This window comes from Vulpes lagopus, chromosome 4 (genome assembly GCF_018345385.1).
Source record: "Vulpes lagopus strain Blue_001 chromosome 4, ASM1834538v1, whole genome shotgun sequence".
NCBI lineage: Eukaryota > Metazoa > Chordata > Mammalia > Carnivora > Canidae > Vulpes > Vulpes lagopus.
In genome coordinates this window covers 79,003,940-79,022,996 of record NC_054827.1, presented here as the reverse complement: position 1 = coordinate 79,022,996, position 19,057 = coordinate 79,003,940, and positions in this window count along the sequence as shown.

The window sequence follows — 19,057 nt, the reverse complement described above, 5'->3', positions numbered from 1 at the left end:
TTGCCATGAGGGGTAATTTTTGAGTTGTTTCCAGGGATTGTTTTTTTTTTTTTAACCTTATAGGGTGTTGATAGATTTTTTTTATTCTTTACTTGGGGAGAGCCCTGCGCAGATTTCCAGAGCTGTGTCTCTGCACCTCTCTCTTAATACAGCTCCCTTTTCTGTCATTCTGCTCTGCAAATTCTAACCATTTTGGCTTCCCCGCCTCTTCAATTCAGAGACTACTGGGCTCTTGTTGGTTCTCACACTCCCTGCACAGGGCTTGACACTAAGTGGGATGATCATTAGCAATAAAACTGGAACAGTCATAGAACTCACCTCAATGATTTCCATTCTCCTAGATCACCGTCCTGTACTGATTCTTGTGTCTAATGCCCAGGGTTTCATACATTTTGTTTTTTTCCAGTCATTTGGAGAGATGGTAAGCTAATTTCACTATTTTATCACAACCAACAGATATATTACCTTTAAAGATAAAATTAAGTATATTAAGACATATTCATAAGTTTCTCTAAGAGGTAAAATATATTTTCCATTCTTGTGTGTTAGCCCTATTGAATAGGGGGGAAGCTAAAACCTCTTACTGAGGAAAATAAGAAGATACTGAGGTCCAATCAGTGACATACCTACTTTCAGGTCTTAGGAGCCTGTTTAAAGACTACCTTAACATTCTCTACTAATTTCAGATTTAGTGTCTGGTTTAACCTATCTTTTATTAATATATATTTTTGACCAGATATTTAAATAGTATGCTTCTGATTGATAATTCTATTTATTCAATATCTTGTAATCACAAAATACTTCATGTGTATTATCTGGTTCAAGTCTCATAACACCCCTGTAGGTTAGAACATCTAGGTATTTGATTCTTTTTATATAGAATAAAGATATGAGATCCATAAGACATCACCAGACCACTCCTACTCCTCAAACAGCAATGACCTTTAAGAGGCAGAACAGAGACTCGAACAGGTCTTCCAACTCCTGGTTCAGAGCTCTATTTGCCTATATTTATTATGCTGACTAGTGCATTTAAATGAACCATTTGTATAAAATGTTGAACCCTGCTAATGTCAAACCTTCAGGTCATTGCATGTCCAATAGATATGGCCTAAGTCTTGGCACCCTTTATCAACTGAGTTCATTGAAATAAAAAAAGATGACAATATTAACTACTTATAATATTATCCATCTCGACCTGATTCAACTTTGCTAATACAAGTTTTTTTCATTATGCCTATTGTGATGTCCAATGTAAAAAAATTAATCAGAGTTATGTGTTGTCTCAACTTAGGAAAATACTTCGAAGATTGACGTAATTTTTTTTTTTTTTTACTTAAGTAAAAAAAAAAAAAAGAAGAAAAACCTACCTATGTCTTTTAGGTGACTTAGAGCAGGTTAATGGCAACTGGGATGTATTAGCAATACCATCCTTAATTGGTATCATAGGGGATTGACTTCTCAAGCATAATTATAGGTTGTCTTGAATCCCCAAACATTGAAACAGTCAACAAATTGCACCCATATGCTGTACAGTTCTTTTTTTCTTAAGTGTTCCCTTTGGTCACAAAGGTATAGATGCTCATAGAATACAGGTTAATAAAAAAAGAAAAATGCATCAGATGTTTCACTGTGGTATGGCATATGCTACAGGAAAAGCAGCGTATGGTTAGAACTTGAGAATTTATATTTTACGTTGTGTGACCATACAATTAGAATTCTTACTCTGGGAACTTTACAGGCATCTTTTTTAACCAGTCAACATACCAAAGACAAATGGTCAATAACAAATAACATCCATGTTTTCACCAGTAATAAAGAAAGCTGAAATTTTGTGTAATTTCTGAAATAGCTAAACAGTTTCCTTAGATAAATGCTAGTCCTCATATTTATATTCATATAAATTTGCTATAATTATTAACTATTTATAGTTAATCCTCATATGAGGATTTAAACTAGGTAGAAATTCATAAATGGACTATCTCTTCTCCTACCGACACAAATAAAAATGTAAGGAATAATCACAACTTAATTGTTTTTCTTAAAGCAATGTATTAGATTTGACCAGATACAATTAAGGAACCTCAACTTTTCCAAACAAGTACTTTGAGGAAAAGAAAACTCAGACCACACTAAGCAACAAAGTAGAAGCAGGAAGCCATTAGGAATAAGACACTTCAGAGACCTGCTCCTGCTTGCCAGCCTGGCCCCGCCCTGCCCTGCCCACCATTTCCGGTGTATTCTCATTCTCAGGGTTTCTTCCATTCTTCCTCTAAAGGTTCTTTATTGTCCTCTCTGGTTACAAAGATCTCACTGGCCTTTTGCTACTTCTTTTAATTGAACATGGTCTCATGACCTTTTCTAAGAAAAATGACCCCATTCTTCTTTCACACCACCATCTTTTAAGTTTTAAGGGCTGTATGCAGAAAAAGTATAAGGTAGTAATGCAAAAATAACCAACAAAAGCACACATAAATCTGCATAACCCTTCAGAAGTCTCCATTTCCTGGATATCTGGTATCTTTATTAGTTGGAGGAAAATGTAAAATTTAAGATTTGGATGTCACTATGGCTAGGAAAGCTGTGGACCAAATAAGACACCATAACATGTAGGATATATCAAAATTTCCTTGAAGTCCTTAGTGGGATGTTTTAGTTGACTGAAATTTTATATTTCTTTCTAAAATGTATTGGCTCCTTTAAATTATTGACACAATATTTACAGGGTAATGCTTAAGACTAAAGCACCAAACTACAGTGTTATATATTTCACATGAATGAACATATTAACTATTTCAATTTGAAATAAAAGCACTGAAACTGCATGCTTAATAACAAGGATCATGTCTGCTGCCAATCTCTGGGTAACTTTGTATGTTTTCATGTTAGTGTATGCTAGGTCTTGTTTTATCCATTACACATGTGTGTAGGGCACAACTTGTTTCCAATCAGGTTGAAGCAGCTGCTGCTGGTTCTCGACAGTTTATAGATACAGATACTTCCATGTTGACTTCCTAAGCAAAAGCGTATGAACATTGAAATTTCTCCCAAAGCTTCTCTCATGGCGTAACTATTGTAGGTACATTAAAGTAAGACTTGGGGGAAGCAAGGCCTCAAATCCTTTCTGAATGGTACCCAAGTACTAAATTAACAGTAGGCAGGAAAACAGAATTCTGTATCAAATGCCTTCTACTACTTTTGACCTAAGAATGGCTTCTCGTAATAGTTTTTGACATTATCCCTCTGGTAGTCAAGTCATAAGGTCCTCTCAAGAATTTTTCATTTCTTCTCCTTCAAAACATAAGACAGGAGCATTTATTTGCCATGTTTGTGGCTACACAATATTGTGTGGTTTTCTCTGGCTAAGGAAATGTGAAGGGAAGTGATGCATACCACTTCCAGAAAGAAACTTTACGAGCTATGGAGTAATTTACCTTATTCCTTTTATATGCCTCAAAAGTCATCGAAATAGGTTTTGAAATAAAGCTTCCATCCACTCGGTCTTGGAGTTAACTATGATAAACAGATTCTCCAACTAACTGGAAGGTTGTTGCTTTACCCTGTTGAACATATAGTGTGAGTGAGAAATAATCCTCATTTATTTTGTTTAAACCATTAAGATTTTGAGATTTACAAACTGTTATCATAGCATCATCTGGACTACCAATACCAACAGCATGACCTCACATACTCCCTCAAGAACATCCACAAACAAAATGGAAAAAACTGTATCAAAAACAAAGATTTCAATAGAAGATTAAATTGTAAACTCAAAGAATACCTTGGTTTAATACGTAAAGCAAAACTATTTCAGAAGTAGGAAAACTACTTTTAAAAACAATTCTTGGGACACCTGGGTGGCTCAGCGGTTAAGCATCTGCCTTTGGCTCAGGGTATGATCCCGGGGTCCTGGGATCGAGTCTCATATCAGGCTCCCTGCATGGAGCCTGCTTCTCCCTCTGTCTGTGTCTCTGCCTTTCTCTGTGTCTCTCATGAATATATAAAAATCCTAAAAAAAGAAAAAAAAATCTTTTTGGGGGGCGGGAAAAAAGCATGTGTGTTTAATTGTTTTATTTGTGAGCTCCTGGCACTTAAAAAATTTTAATTTCTTACTAATGACACTAAATGCTGAAACCTACCTACTTCATAATTTTAATTCTGGGTCTATTTACATTTATCTTAAACCAAGAATCAGACTTAAAAACAAAGAAAATTAAATAAATGTGCACAGTGCAAAAAACTAAAATACTATTCAGGAAGTGTTTCTCCACAAAGAATCCTAACATATTATAAATATTCTACTGACCTGTCTCATGCCTTTGACAATGTCAAAACAACACTTGGACAGAGTCTCCTCTGCCAGCCACAGAAATTGTCTATTAGTCCAATAGTGGCTACTAGCACTACTAGGTACTAATGACAAATCAGTCCCTTAATTCCCCAGAATTGAGGCTATTTCTTCAAAGTTGACACCTTTTATATATTTAACATTCTGAGTTTTGAAATATTATAGCAAATGCTATCTCAATTTAGCTACTCTGTGACACATAAGTACATTTAAAAACATTATTAGAATAACAAATCAAGAGCAAGAGGTCTGTAAAGCAAAGCTATCAAATGCCTCTAGTGACATGGCCTTCAGAATACACACGCCTTACACCTACTTTTAGTTGTATAGGGAAAAGGTAGGAAAGATTTTTATAGGCACTGATGATAATTTAACTATTCTTGTTGTTAATGGAGTGTTGCAGGTAGATTCTATCAGTAACAGAGATGATTTTCAAATATCATATTCATCCATTGCTCCCCATGATTTAATCTGTACCTCTTCAGAAGCCACTGCATGGTTGTGAAATACATTCTGACCCTGATGCATGACAGTCCTTAAAGCTCCCTCTGCCCATTTTAGTGAGGACATGATTTTGATCCTCTGGATAATCCTAAGTAATGCTTCCAATTGATAACACATTTTTTTCTTGCAATCTCCCAGAGTAGACTGTTGCAAAACTTTCTTTTCTACCTTTAGAACTTAAACAAGTAAAACTTCTTCTGTCATGTTCTTTTCATTAGTGAATTTAATTTACAGCAACATCAAACCGCTGTAGGAGCAGACATTAGTCAGAGTATGTTCAAAAGTTTTTCCAAAATGTATATCGATAGCTATCATGCCCAAGGAAAGAATTAAGGCCTGATTCTATAGGTAAATTATATAAGTACTATGCTGAAATCTGAAGGGAATGTTAGTTTTAATGAAATGCAAAAAAATCATGATATAGAATATAGTTATAAAATTCTGTGAGTTCAAAGTCTTATTTGTAAATCAAGGATTGAACTTGATTATCATATCTTTGCCAAATATTCTAGATTTGGTAAAAAGCCCTATCTTATTATAATTTCTTTTAATGTGATTTCTAATAATTTAAACAGTGTAACATCATACATAATACATGTCAATATACTGTGCCAATATAGGATGTGATATAGCTATACTCCTCTTTTATATTTAAGATGTATGAACTCAATACATCCTGTTAACCAATGCAGCCAGGAAGACATTTGTGAAGAAAACTTAACTCAGTACTCTCTCTCACCAAAAAAAAAAAAAAGAGAGAAAGAAAGAAAGAAAGAAAGAAAAAAGGAGAAGAAGAAAAATAAAGAAAGAAAAGAATAATATCTGGGAGGGGGTTGATTTGAGAACATTACCAAATTGATCATTTTCAATATAGCTACTTAGTAGGAAAAATCCTATCAAGAGAGAAACATGGATTTTATAATAAATGTGTGAAAAGGCCCATATGAAGATATATTAGCATACCTCTTGTTTACTTTTAAATAAAATAATAATGATGATAATGATAATAATAGAAAGAGGCTTCTAATTTTTTTTAGGGACTTATAGTGCCTCTGGGGGAGAAAACCCCAAAACATCATAATCAAAATTTTAATGAGACTTCAAACCTTCGAGATGTTGTCAAAGAAACTGCTCCCTATCCTCACTTTTAAAAAGGAAATGAGAAATGTGAAAGCTTAGGGGGAAAAAAAAAAAAAACAGAGGCTGGCAGGAAGAAATTCCATCTTGTTGGGTCTCTGAAACAGCGGAGGACTGAACACTTGTAAACACGGTACCTTGAGCAATAGTTGCCTTATGGCTTGTAGTTTGAGGCCAAGAATAGCATGATAAACTTAGAATGTGTTTATCTCTTGGCAGCCTCATTTTACTTACAAGCTGGGAGGGACAAAGACCAACAATTTTCCACCTACAAAGTGCATCTAAACTGGCAGGCAGCTCAGTGAGTAAGTCTACTTGAACCTCCAGATCACAGCTACTCTCAAAGACAGATGGACAGTTTTGGAAAGGGGGATGATTCAGCCAATATCTCAAGGCATTTGCGGTTATGATGTCCTGTAGTGGGGGTGTGGGTGGGGGGAGGCTTTAATTTGGAGACTTCACATACGTTTAGTGCTATTTTAAGAGACAAACCGTACGTGTGCAAATTTTTATAATTCTATGTTCATTGCTAGTTGAAAACAGGTAGGAAGGTGGCAGCATTTTGAGAACCTGTGTTTTCTCTCTGAGACAGAGAAAGCTAAACAATTTTCCCAAATACTGCTTTATTGTTATTTTTTGCTTCTTTTTTTTTAACAATAAAGCATCATATCTGTTTAATTCAATGGCTCAATGTCAATTGTTTGATGGTTCATTATAAACCCATGCAGAATTTTATATTTTCAAATTGCTTAATTAAAGAATATCATTAATTATATGAAGTATGGTTGGAAAAGAAGAGCATGGATGCTATAATTTGGAAAACCAAGCAGAGGAACTTCTTTTCTTGTTACAAGGTTGAAGCTGGGTTATGGGTGTAGTAGGCGTGTTATGTTTCAAATTATGGAAACATTTTGAGATCATAAAACAAACTCTTTTTTTAACCTGCTGGATTCATATTTTTTGCTTTCAATACAATCTTCTTCTGCTTCAACACACAGCTGAATACCCAAGATTATTCTGAATCCTTGGAAAGTGCAGGTAAAATCTTCTGGTACTAGGACAGCTCATTTTAAGGATACAGTATGGTTCTGATTTCATATGTTAATGGTTTATATTATCAGAAGAAATTAAAAAAATGATCCTGTCCCTTTTCATAAAACACTCCCTGATCAAGCAGAAAGTACAAAATAATTTCAGAATGGAAATTAAATATGATCAAGTATTTATTCAACTCAAGAATTTTTCAAAATCTGTTTCAGTAAAATCAAATAAAATGATTTTTATAATTCTTAAAATAAGTTGGTAAAAAGTAGATTTATGAAGAGAAAAAGGAATGGTCAAAGCAATAAATACTTTGAAGTGTTAGAAGTAGATTCTAAGTAGTTTGGTGAATGACTCATCATGATTTCTTCCCGACAGTGGCAAATTAACATATTTTACACCCAGAGCAAAATTAATGCAGTTGAGTCTGCCAAATTCCAATTCCTTTGCCTTACCACATGTCCAGAATAATTGTTTCAAAAAAGAGTTTCCTGTGGACCTCCATCATAAGCTTATGCTGGAGTTTAAGTCCTGACAAGAAGGCATATTTATTTTTGAAGCTTGCACCCTACAACCCTTACTGAAGAGACCTAGCCCAATCCAGGCCAGAGTTAACTATTTTTTTGCCTTATATTGCACATCCTGAGTACTTCACTTGTTCTGTCTGAATTATACTACTACATGGAAAACTAAACTAACTTGATTAAATATTTTCTAACAGTAAATTTCCACTTTTTATAAACGTGTAATTGGCAAAATGTCAGTTTAAGGAACTGAATTTTCTCTTGAGGACAACTTTATACCTTCTTTAAATTTTACAAGTTTCTTAAAGCTTCAATTTGGATTAATAACTGGCAACATGACTGGACACATAGGATCTTGCTGAATCCATTGCAACTGAGAATCAGAATTGACATAAAGCCTCCTTGCTATTAAAGGTGAATCAGTCCGACCCAGAAAGTAACTGTGTTTAATTGAAATTTGTCATTCTCATTGTCAAATCATTATTCTTTCAGTACTAGTGTTTAAAGTACTATCATATATATTTCATAGAGTCAGAACTGTATGCTTTCTGGAAGAATTAGGAAAGGTACTTCTGTGTCATTTGATTCTCAGAGCACTCTCAGACTTTTCTTTCCTACCTCCACATTCAAATACTAGAGAAGTTACAGCCCAATATAAACAGTACTATATCCCCAAAGGAGAAAACTATTCAAAATGAGTGAAAAACCAAGGGAAAAATACGAGGCAAGGTAATTCTAAAAAAAAAAAAAAAATTCTCAAAATATTTGTCAACAGCAAAAATGTCAGAATTGGAATACAAATAATTCAGCCCCCATCCAGATGTTCCAGATGCCAGAATGTAATCTCATAAAGGAAGGAATGTTGGTGATGATGCCTATGACAACACAGCCCTTGAGAATGTACATTTTAATGGAGAGAAATAAAAATTCAGAATTTCAGTAAAATGGGATCAGAATAGGGACTAAGTGCTTCCCTGCTTTGAAAAGGAGATGGTGCACACAGATGCGGTCATGGCCACTACACATTGAGAGCAAGGAGAAAACGTTGCCCATATTCTGAGAACATGCAGTTCTATCCAGGGAAAGAATGTAAGAATGTGAAAAATGAGACAGTGCATTATCAAGACAATAATCCCATAAGGATCCTGACCTCTTAGCAAAAGCGAACTTCTTTTATTCACCAAAAACCTAAAGTAATTTGTTGTTTCTGGGTTTTATTGTCATAACCTGGCATAAGCACAGGAGCTTTGAAAAGTCTGAAAACATAGAAAGAAAAAGTTTCTTTTCTCTTCTATGCCAGGGAAGACATTCTGCCAACTACCTCTTAACTTAAAAGGGAGAATCCAATCCAATGCGACTAAGTGAGATGACGGGAATGTAAAACACCACTGTCCAGTACAAACAGCCAGAGAACACTTTCCATTTAAAACCATCTTGCTGCTGAACAAACACAGCTAACTCCCTTGAAGATTATTTTAGCCATCGTTGCCTCTGCACAAAGATTCCTCATGTTACTTTGAGATCATCCTTTCATTACACTGAGAACAGGCCATCTCTATTTGAGTGTGATGAAGAACTTAAGCCACTGAGGCAGTCTGAAAGTCTGGCTCTGGACCATGTCTTTGGAAGGACGTTCCAATGTTTACCAATGCTTTTCCTTGGCTGCGCAGTACCTGCACCTGTGTGTTATGCTAAGAAAATATTTCTGTCCTGAGGAATATTTAAACTGCTTAAATTCAAAACACAGAAGACAACTCTAACTCTGTGTTAAGGACCTACTTATTCTACCTTTGTAGAGAATTCCAATTCAATTTTAGCTTCTTCCTACACACTTTTCCCATATTTTCTTCCTCTATTAGCCTCTATTTTGGCTAATTCCTTGCCCAGGATTTCCACTGGATTAGCCAATGGAAAAAGTGGTAAAGAAATCCAAGTATTTCATATAGAAATGTATTCCTTTTCCCACTATGCAAAATAACCAAATAATAAAGCAATCCCAGTTTTTAATCTTAGCAGTTTTGATTCCTAGTATTAATTACATTCAGGACTTTTGTCTGGATCCCATTTTTTTTTTAATCAGGTCAATCCCTGAAAGTCTATTCAGTACAAGAAAATCCATTGAAAGTTAATTTATTGAAGACTAATGTACTTTTATCTGCTAAACTTTAAAAAATAAATTACAAGAGTCCCTACTGGATAAGACCGTTGCACCATCTTTTCAAGATTCTGGTAAAGTCTTAGTTGACCACTTTTCAATTTGTCTTCACCACAGCATCATAAGGAATGCTCAATTTCTCTCTGCCCCAAGGGAAAAATAAGTCCATCAGAATGTTTTCATGAAAATACATTTACATGTTCATTAAAAACGTAGTTTTGAATAGTTCCTTGAAAATATTTTTTCGAAGTTTTTATTTAAATTCTAGTTAACATGTAGTATTGGTTTCAGGAGTAGGCTTTAGTGATTCATCACTTACATATAACATCTAGGGCTCATCACAGCAAATGCCCTCCTTAATACTCAACACCTATTTAGCCCATCATCCCAGTCACCTCCCCTTCAGCAAACCTCAGTCTGTTCTCTACAGTTAAGAGTCTCTTATGGTTTGTCTCTCTTTATCTTATTTTATTTTTCTTTCCCTTCCCCTATGTTCATCTGCTTTATTACTTAAATTCCACATATGAGTGAAATCATGCAGTATTTGTCTTTCTCTGACTTATTTCACTTAGCATAATAAACTCTAGTTCCATCCACATCATTGTAAATATTCTTTTTGATGGTTAATATTTCATTATATATATTTATACACACACACACACACACACCACATCTTCTTTATCCAATCAGTACATGGATACTTGGGCTAGAATATATTCTTAAATACATATTTTATATACAATCTCATAAATATCTTCTTGTGAGCCAGATTTCCCCTCTCTCTGCTCTAACTTCTTTATTTCATCTTATTACTTCAGTCTCCTATTTTAATACACATCAATCTCCCCATCCATGCCTCACCCTTAATCCCCCTCCAATTTGTCCCTAGGTTGGGTGACCAAACATCCTGTCCCAGAACATTCCTGGTTTTTCACTTGAGTTAGTAAAATAACAATTGTTAAATATTTTTATGCCTCCTTTTCCTCTCAAGTGAATATTGGTTGAACAATATGCGGTTTCTCTCTCAAATCTTCCTATCATCTCCCATCTGGAATTTGTTGTGTGATAACAGTCCGAGCTCCCATCAGGCAATCTCTGCGTTTTATCTCACTTCCTTCCAGACAGCAACAAGTTGTCGAGGAGAGATAAAACCGAAATTACTAAAAACAAAATGAAAACAAATGAGAAAACAAAATGAAAACTGTCAAATAAAACTTTGCAGGAAATCCAGTGGTCAGTAAAGCTGTCCCATGCAGTAAAACCTACTATAGATTTGTTCAAGATAGTTAAAAGAAACAAGTAAATGTTGATGATTAGATTTGTATCAAATTGACCTTCGGAAAACTGACTTCCAAGAAATGAATCTGGACCTGGATAAGGAGAAGTGGAAAGGGAAGAAAGGGCAGTCTGCATAAGTTCCTAGGATAGCTGGGATATGCTCCTCCAGCAAACTTTTTTCACTATCCAAGTTAAGAGTCAGTGCTTTAAAAGCTTCCAATCAAATATGCACAAGGGATATAATGTAAACTCATGCAATCTAAGATATCTGTATTTACTGAATGCTTATTTTGTGACTGAAACTATGCTATGCAGTTATCTCATTTAATATTCAAAGTAATCCTGCCAATTAGACATGTTTGTGAAGTATCGCGTAAAGTATTGTGTAAAGAAGTTTTGTCATTTATGCAGAGTGGTAGGCACATCTAGTATGTGATGAAGATAAAGGAACACAGTACTGCTGAACTCTGTAGCTGATGCCCATACACGTTATGCAAGGAAAATCTGGGGGAGTAGGATGCAACCTAAGATAGCTATTTACAATAATATGTATGTATGAAGGATATATGATAAGTAAGTATGATATGTAAGAGCTTTAGCATTCATTTACTGATGAAAGAAATACAAGGCTTTCAGGGAATCTTCATGGAAGTAGTAAAGTAGTTTTGGCTAGAATAACATTTTTGGTACTTCAAAAAGAGGAAGAGAGGCAAGGAAGAGTAAGCATTTCTTCATTGCCATGATGCTAATTAAAATATATAAAGCTCTTAGCACAATGTCTGGCATATTTTAAATGCTAAAATATATTGTAATTTAAATGATGTTTAAATAATAGTTTAATATATTAATGTTAGTAACATCAAACACCAAAATACATTATTTGACATGATATGAGCCAGTAGGAAACATAACTAAGGTGGTAGGCATTTCCAAAATCAATGCAGTTTTACCAAAATTTATCAGTATAGTTTTGACAAAGTTAAACCTCTTTGTTTCCACAGGAATCAGGCTTATAGGCTTCAGCTCTTCCAGATGTGAAAAGGTATATACTGATTGAAAGTGTTGTGACAAGTATTTTCCCATGTGATTTGCATGTTTTCAAACTCCTAAAGTACATGAATGTGTTTGTAGACACATGCTTATGTAAGTGTTAAAGCAACTTTCATATTCAGAATCAAGTTATCCGGGGACAGGGAAAATAATCTTATCACTACAGGTTGACCTCTACAGTAAGTTAAAAAAGAGAAAAAAAGGGAGGATTAAAATTACCAGAAACATTAAAAACAAACAAAACAAGCTTGAATTTAGATCATAATTTTTGAAGATTTTCAAAACCTATTGGGGAATTAAAGAGCTATCAAGTTTTGTCAAAACTGGAAAACTCAGTAAAATATTTTGGAAAAAGCCTTTTTCACAAAAATATCACACACCCTGCATATAATTGTTTAAAAGCAGAAATATGATGAAATTTCTACTCAAGTTTCCTTATTATTATAGACTCTGGCTTTACCCATGCAGAGAAACACACTTATCCCCTTTTAGGTAGGAGTAAATATTTTCCATTAATGACCTAAAAAATTCATGTGTTTAATGTTAATATTTCTGACTCTTATATAACATTGATTTTCCTGCCCATTAATGCAATAAAATAACCTGTTTTTAAAACTCTAAAATTTCTCTTTAAACATCAAATGGCTCTAAATATCATTATTTTGAGGATTTCATTTGAATGAATCATAAACATATGGATGAGCTTTCACTGAATGACAATGATTTTAAAAGTTAATGCAAAATGTTTTTGGTATAAAACAGCTCAGCTGGAGCTCATCAAAAATGTTTGAAAAAATACTGATTCTGTATTGTTCAATATTATAAATATGGTTGGGTGTGTCCCAAAATTGAGAGAATTCTTTTCCAGTTTTTTTAAGTATCAAGAATAATCTCAAAATTTAACTGTGTTAAGCATATTTTTATATTCAATATTTCTCTTGCACCTTTAAATTACTACATTTAAAAATCAACTAAATAGATTTTATTTTTAACTTAAATTTAATTACTATAGCTACATTATTCACATAATAAATAGTATGTATTGATCTTCCCCAAAAGATTTACAGAAATGACTACATATTTAATGCAGAAAACTTTAAAAAGTACAGAAGAGTTATCTTCAATTTTATGGACATTTTATAGCTTTGGGAATACAGGACTTCCACCTCCTTGAGTTAAGTTTATTCTCAGCTGTTTTATTATTTTTGGTGCAATTATAATTGGGATTGTTTTCTTAATTTCGCTTGCAGTGACTTCATTATTAGTGTAAGCAAATGCACTATTACGTTAATTTTGTATCCTGTGACTTTACTGAATTCATTTAAGATATTCTATGCTCATTACTCAAAGAGCCAATCCTGTTAAAATGTCCATACTACCCAAAGCAATCTATGGAATTAATGCAATTACTATGAAATGACCTACATTATTTTTCAGATAACTAGAACAAATAACCTTAAAATCTCAGAAGACCCCAAATAGCCAAAGCAATCTTGAAAGAAAGAAGAAAGAAAGAAAGAAAGAAAGAAAGAAAGAAAGAAAGAAAGAAAGAAAAGAAAGAAAAGAAAGAAAGAAAGAAAAAAGAAAGATGGAGGTATCACAATCCCAGATTTCAAGATATACTACAAAGTTCCAGTCATCAAAACAGTATGGTATATATACAAAAATTACAACATAAATTAATGGAACATAATAGATGGCCCAGAAATAAAACTACAAATACATGATCAAATAATCTAGGATGGTCAAATAAGGAGAGAAGAACATACAATGGGGAAAAACATAATCCCCGTAATAAATGGCGCTATGAAAACTGGACAGCTATGTGCAAATGAATGACACCGGGCTGCTTCCTTACACCATACACAAAACTAAATTCAAAATGGATGAAAGACTTAAATGTGAGACCTGAAACCATAAAAAACCCTAGAAAACAACATAAGCAGTAAGTTTGTTGACATTGGCCATAGAAATATTCTGGTTGATAGGTCTTCTCAGGCAAGGTAAACAAAAGCAAAATTAAACTATTGGGGCTACACCAAAATAAAAAGGTGTTGGGCAGCAAAGGAAACCATCAACAAAACATAAAGACAACCCATCAAAAGGGACAAGACATTTGCAAATGGTATATCCAGTAAGGGGTTATCAACCAAAATATATAAAGAATTATACAACTCAACACCAAAAAAAAAAAAAAAAAAAAAACCAAATAACCTTATTTAAAAAAAAAACATGGACAGGGGACCTGAATAGCCATCTCCCCAAAGAAGACATCAGATGGCCAAAAGACACAGGAAAAGATGCTCAGCCTCACTAATCATTAGGAAAATGCTAATCAAAACCACAATGAAATAACACCATAGACCTGTCAGATGGCTAAAAATAAAAAAACATACAAAACAAGTATTGATGAAGATGTGGAGAAAAGGGAAACTTTGTGCATAGTTGGTGGGAGTACAAATTGGTACAACCACTGTGGGAAAATAGCATGGAGGTTCATCAAAAAATTAAAAATATAATTATCGTATGATCCAGTAATTCCACTACTGGTATTTGTCCAAAGAAAACAAAAAACACTAATTGAAAAAGCACACCCTATGTTTATTACAGCATTATTTACACAGCCAAGATATGGAAGCAGCACAAGGGTCCATCTACAGATGAATGGATAAAGATGTGGATATATACACAATACAATATTACTCAGCCGTAAAAAGGATTGACATATTGCCATATGCAACAACATGGATGGATCACAGAGTATAACACTAAGCGAAAGTCTGAGGAAGACAAATGCCATACGATTTCACTTAATGGCTTGCCTGCAACAACTCTGTGGAGTCTGTCTCCCCAGTGGTGTGCCACAATGAAGACTCCTTAGTTTTTTTTTTTGTTTGTTTGTTTGTTTTTGTTTTTTTTTTTTTTTAAATTTTATTTATTTATTTATGATAGTCACACAGAGAGAGAGAGAGGCAGAGACACAGGCAGAGGAAGAAGCAGGCTCCATGCAGGGAGCCCGACGTGGGATTCGATCCCGGGTCTCCAGGATCGCGCCCTGGGCCAAAGGCAGGTGCCAAACCGCTGCGCCACCCAGGGATCCCCTTAGTTTTTTTTTAATTGAGTGTTTTTATTCTTAAGTCTGGTATCACTTACCAAAAACCCAGGTTAGGATTCATGTTTGTGAGGGAGATAAAAAGCTAGTGGTTCATGGGGTACAAGGGTTTTTGGGAAGTGGCAATATTCTATTTATTGACCAGAGGGGTGGTTCTGAGTTTTAATTTTGTAATAAATCATGAAGTTATACCACTTTGTATAATTTTCTGCATGTTTACTTATTTTAAAATAAAAAGGTTATATTCATGATCTTGATTTTAGTAATGGTATATGGCATTGGTATATATATATGGCATTGGTGTATATATATATTGCAAAACTTAGCAAGTTATACACTTGATATATGTGCAGCTTAATGTATATCAATTATTAAGTAATGCAATGTGAATTTAAAAGCTGTAAAAAAAAATAAGAGCTTATGATGCATTATTTCTTTAAAAGGAATCAGCACCATGCATTGGGTGATAATCATAAGATTATTCAACCTCAAGAAATAAACTGCCAGTCCTCAAAATAGACTTTATTTCTCTATCCAGTATATGCTTTACTTTGTAGCAAGTATGAAAACTTGAACTGCACCTGGGAAGGCAGGGGTATGCAATATTTTTTTAAAGACTTGATTAACACCTGCTTAAATATTTTCTCCCAATCTTTAATTAAACAGTTAAGGTAGGACTTCATTTCTAGATACACAATCAGACTGACTCTGAGTAATACTCTACAGCTGTTAATTTCCCTTTCCAAAGAGAGTTAAACATCAAAGATTCTTCACTTTCCAAAAACAGTGATGTTCACTTTCTAAAAGAAGCAAAAACCTCAGCATAAAAAATACATGCAAATAGAGAAAACAATTCCAAACATTTTTTAATTCTGAAAATTACAAATACACATTTTTTTTTCTCTAATTCCAGGAGATCATGTAAAGATTCCAAAATAAAATTTAGCCCAATAAAATGAAAAGTTGAGATTTCTCCAAGCATATCAACTATTGATACTACTTTAGAATATATAGCTTCAACATACAAAATAGTAACATTAATAAATTGCAAAATTCTAGTCAAGCCATCAGTAAGGTGAATATTTTATTTTAACTCAATTACCTTCAGTATCACCCAGGTTCTTGAAAGCCAAGCGAAAAGGTATACAGAAAGCATTTATATTCTAAGTTTGTAGTACTTAAATCGATGTTTATAAAATAGTCAAAGCCAGGGGTGCCTGGGAGGCTCAGTAGGTTAAGTGTCTGCCTTCAACTCAGGTCAAGATCTCAGGGCCCTGGGATGGAGCCCACATCCATCCAGCTCTCTACTCAGCAGGGAGTTTGCTTCTCTCTCTCCTCTCTCTACAGCTCCCCTCCACTCCAGTCGTGTTCTCTCTCCCTGATAAATATAATTTTAAAATAGTCAAGGCCAACTATTTTCATAAGCATAGTATCAAACTTCTTGTCCTATTTTCTGAGTTGCAGAATTTTATAGCTTTTTCAACGCTTTGACCAACTCATTTTGTTTTTAAATATCGTATTGTAGTTAGTAAAGAGAAAGAACCAAAGGGAAGGAGGGTGAAAAAGGACAGGTGTGGGGGAAGCAGGAAGGGAAGCAGGTGGAGGAAGGACAGAGAGGGAGAAGGGAGAGAGAGAGACTAAGAGCACCTATGTGATGTCATCATCATACTATCGCACCAGTATTAAGGGTAAACGCCAAGTTTATTTAGTTCAGGGAATAACTCCTTGCTGGTAATTTCCAAAGCATAGTAGTGTGACCACGAGCAATTCTATGTCCTTGTGTATGTGTAGATTATCACTTGGGAAGGAAGAGTAAGACTCAAGAGAATGCTTTCATTAATGAGGTGGCCAAGACCTCTGTTCTGAAGTCAGACTGTGTTTGAGCTGTGGCTCCCGTATACGTGCTATGTGACCTCGACAAGTCACTTTGTCACTCTGTGCATTCTTCCTCTCATGTGTAAAATAAAAATATTAATCAGGCATACTTCACAGGATGGTTGGGGAATTATGGATGTTCACATATTGAAAAAGTTCAGAATATTGTTTGACATATGTTCTATGTAAATGTTTGGTATTATTCTTTTTACTACTATCTCTGTCTTTTTTTTTTCTTTTTTTGGTGCTTAACAAGAATTTGGTGTGTAAAAAGCCCTGTATTTATCTTGCATATTCCTTAACTTGAAAACATCATCTCCCCTACCCACCACTGTTAAATTCCTATATAATTCCAAGGAGCTTTACCATAATATAATTTTTAAGGAGTTACCCTAACAAATTGCAATTTGCTCCATTATGGTATCCAAAATGCATTCATGAATCCAGATCCAAATAATAGACCTGAATTCTTCCAAAGGAAAGGATCTTATAATGTTTAGAATTTTAAAAAGTGAATCACAGAAGAGTTCAGAAATTTATCTAATCTTGGATCATAGGTCTTTAAGATTTTCTAAAACAAATTAATTCCATCCTAAAACTTATTAATATAAATATCCTTCATTAAAATACTTTTTAGTGAATCCCCAGTGACATAATGAATTTCCATAACACCATGTCATATATTATCAATATAATGACCATCTAGCCAAATTTTGAGTTATAAATATAACGCTTCAGTGAAGAGTGTGGAATGACAGAAGTCTAGAGCAGTCATGGAATAGGTGGAACTATTTGTTTATTGTTCCTTTATGTTAACTTCGGTATTACTCTTCAGAAATCTGTGAAAACAAAGCTTAAGAAAGGCCAATATTTTGGGGAATAATAAAATATTAATAAAAAGTGTATATTAAGCAAAGTAAGAATGGCTGAGTTAAGGAGAGTATTAATCATATCAAAATGTGTCTGATTACGTCAGTGAAGAATGTATACAACTTCAGTGGATATTTTCAGTATCTTACCAAGATCCACTTAGGGACAGACATACCCATCCCAGCTACTACGAGTGTTGGCTATGAATGGTTTGTGAATGCCCTGTTCTCTGACAGCCAGCCCTACCATTTGAGAGCTACTTCACCAAGAAGGTATCCTCTCACCTGGCATAGCTTCAATCCTTTACTTAGGCTTTGCCTATAGAGAATCTAAGAGACCAATCATTTTCATTTCCTCCTCAAAATTGATCAAGAGGAAGTAAGTCTGGGATTTAAGTTAGAAGCAGGATTATTTAAATTGTCAGTTCCTACAAAAGTAGAGCATCATTTTTCTCATTATTATTTCAATAGGAATAACATAGTTTTTGTAGTTTTGGAACACACAAACTACACAGCCTTGAATGGAGGTGTGCCTGTGCATAACTGTGTATATCTGTTCGCACGTATATATAATTTCTGAATCACAATTGTGATTCTCACACACACACCTGGCATTTTGGTATGTGGTGAACTGATTGAAATCAACACATTTCAAAGTAAAAATCCAGAAGAAAATGGACTCAAAGTTTATCAGCATTATTTCAAACTTCCTTTCAAAAAGTTAATTTTCTATGATTGCTATTCTTGACGGATCCAAGAATTCTGTAAGTTGGATAGAATAAATTATGTCTTTGTTACTTAACAAATACACCTGAATAAATGTAGGCCCAGGACTTGCAACATATTCACAGATAGTTTATAGGTCTCAAGTCAATTATCTACAGGGCTAAACTGAATATTGCAGTTCTTTTCAGAATTTAAAATAAATTTGAACATTAAATAGAACTTTCCTCTTACTACAGTATCTGCTGAACTGTCAGGAAGAGACATAGTCTTAATCTGCATAGTTATAATTCTCAAGGAGTTTGATATTGTTGACATTTTCAAAGATCTATGATTATTTAGGAGTTAAATTATGCATTGATCCCTGTATAGATCAACTCTCCCTCAGGTTAATAAGGACAACAGAATACATATTAGAAGAAGCAAATGCTGATCATGTTT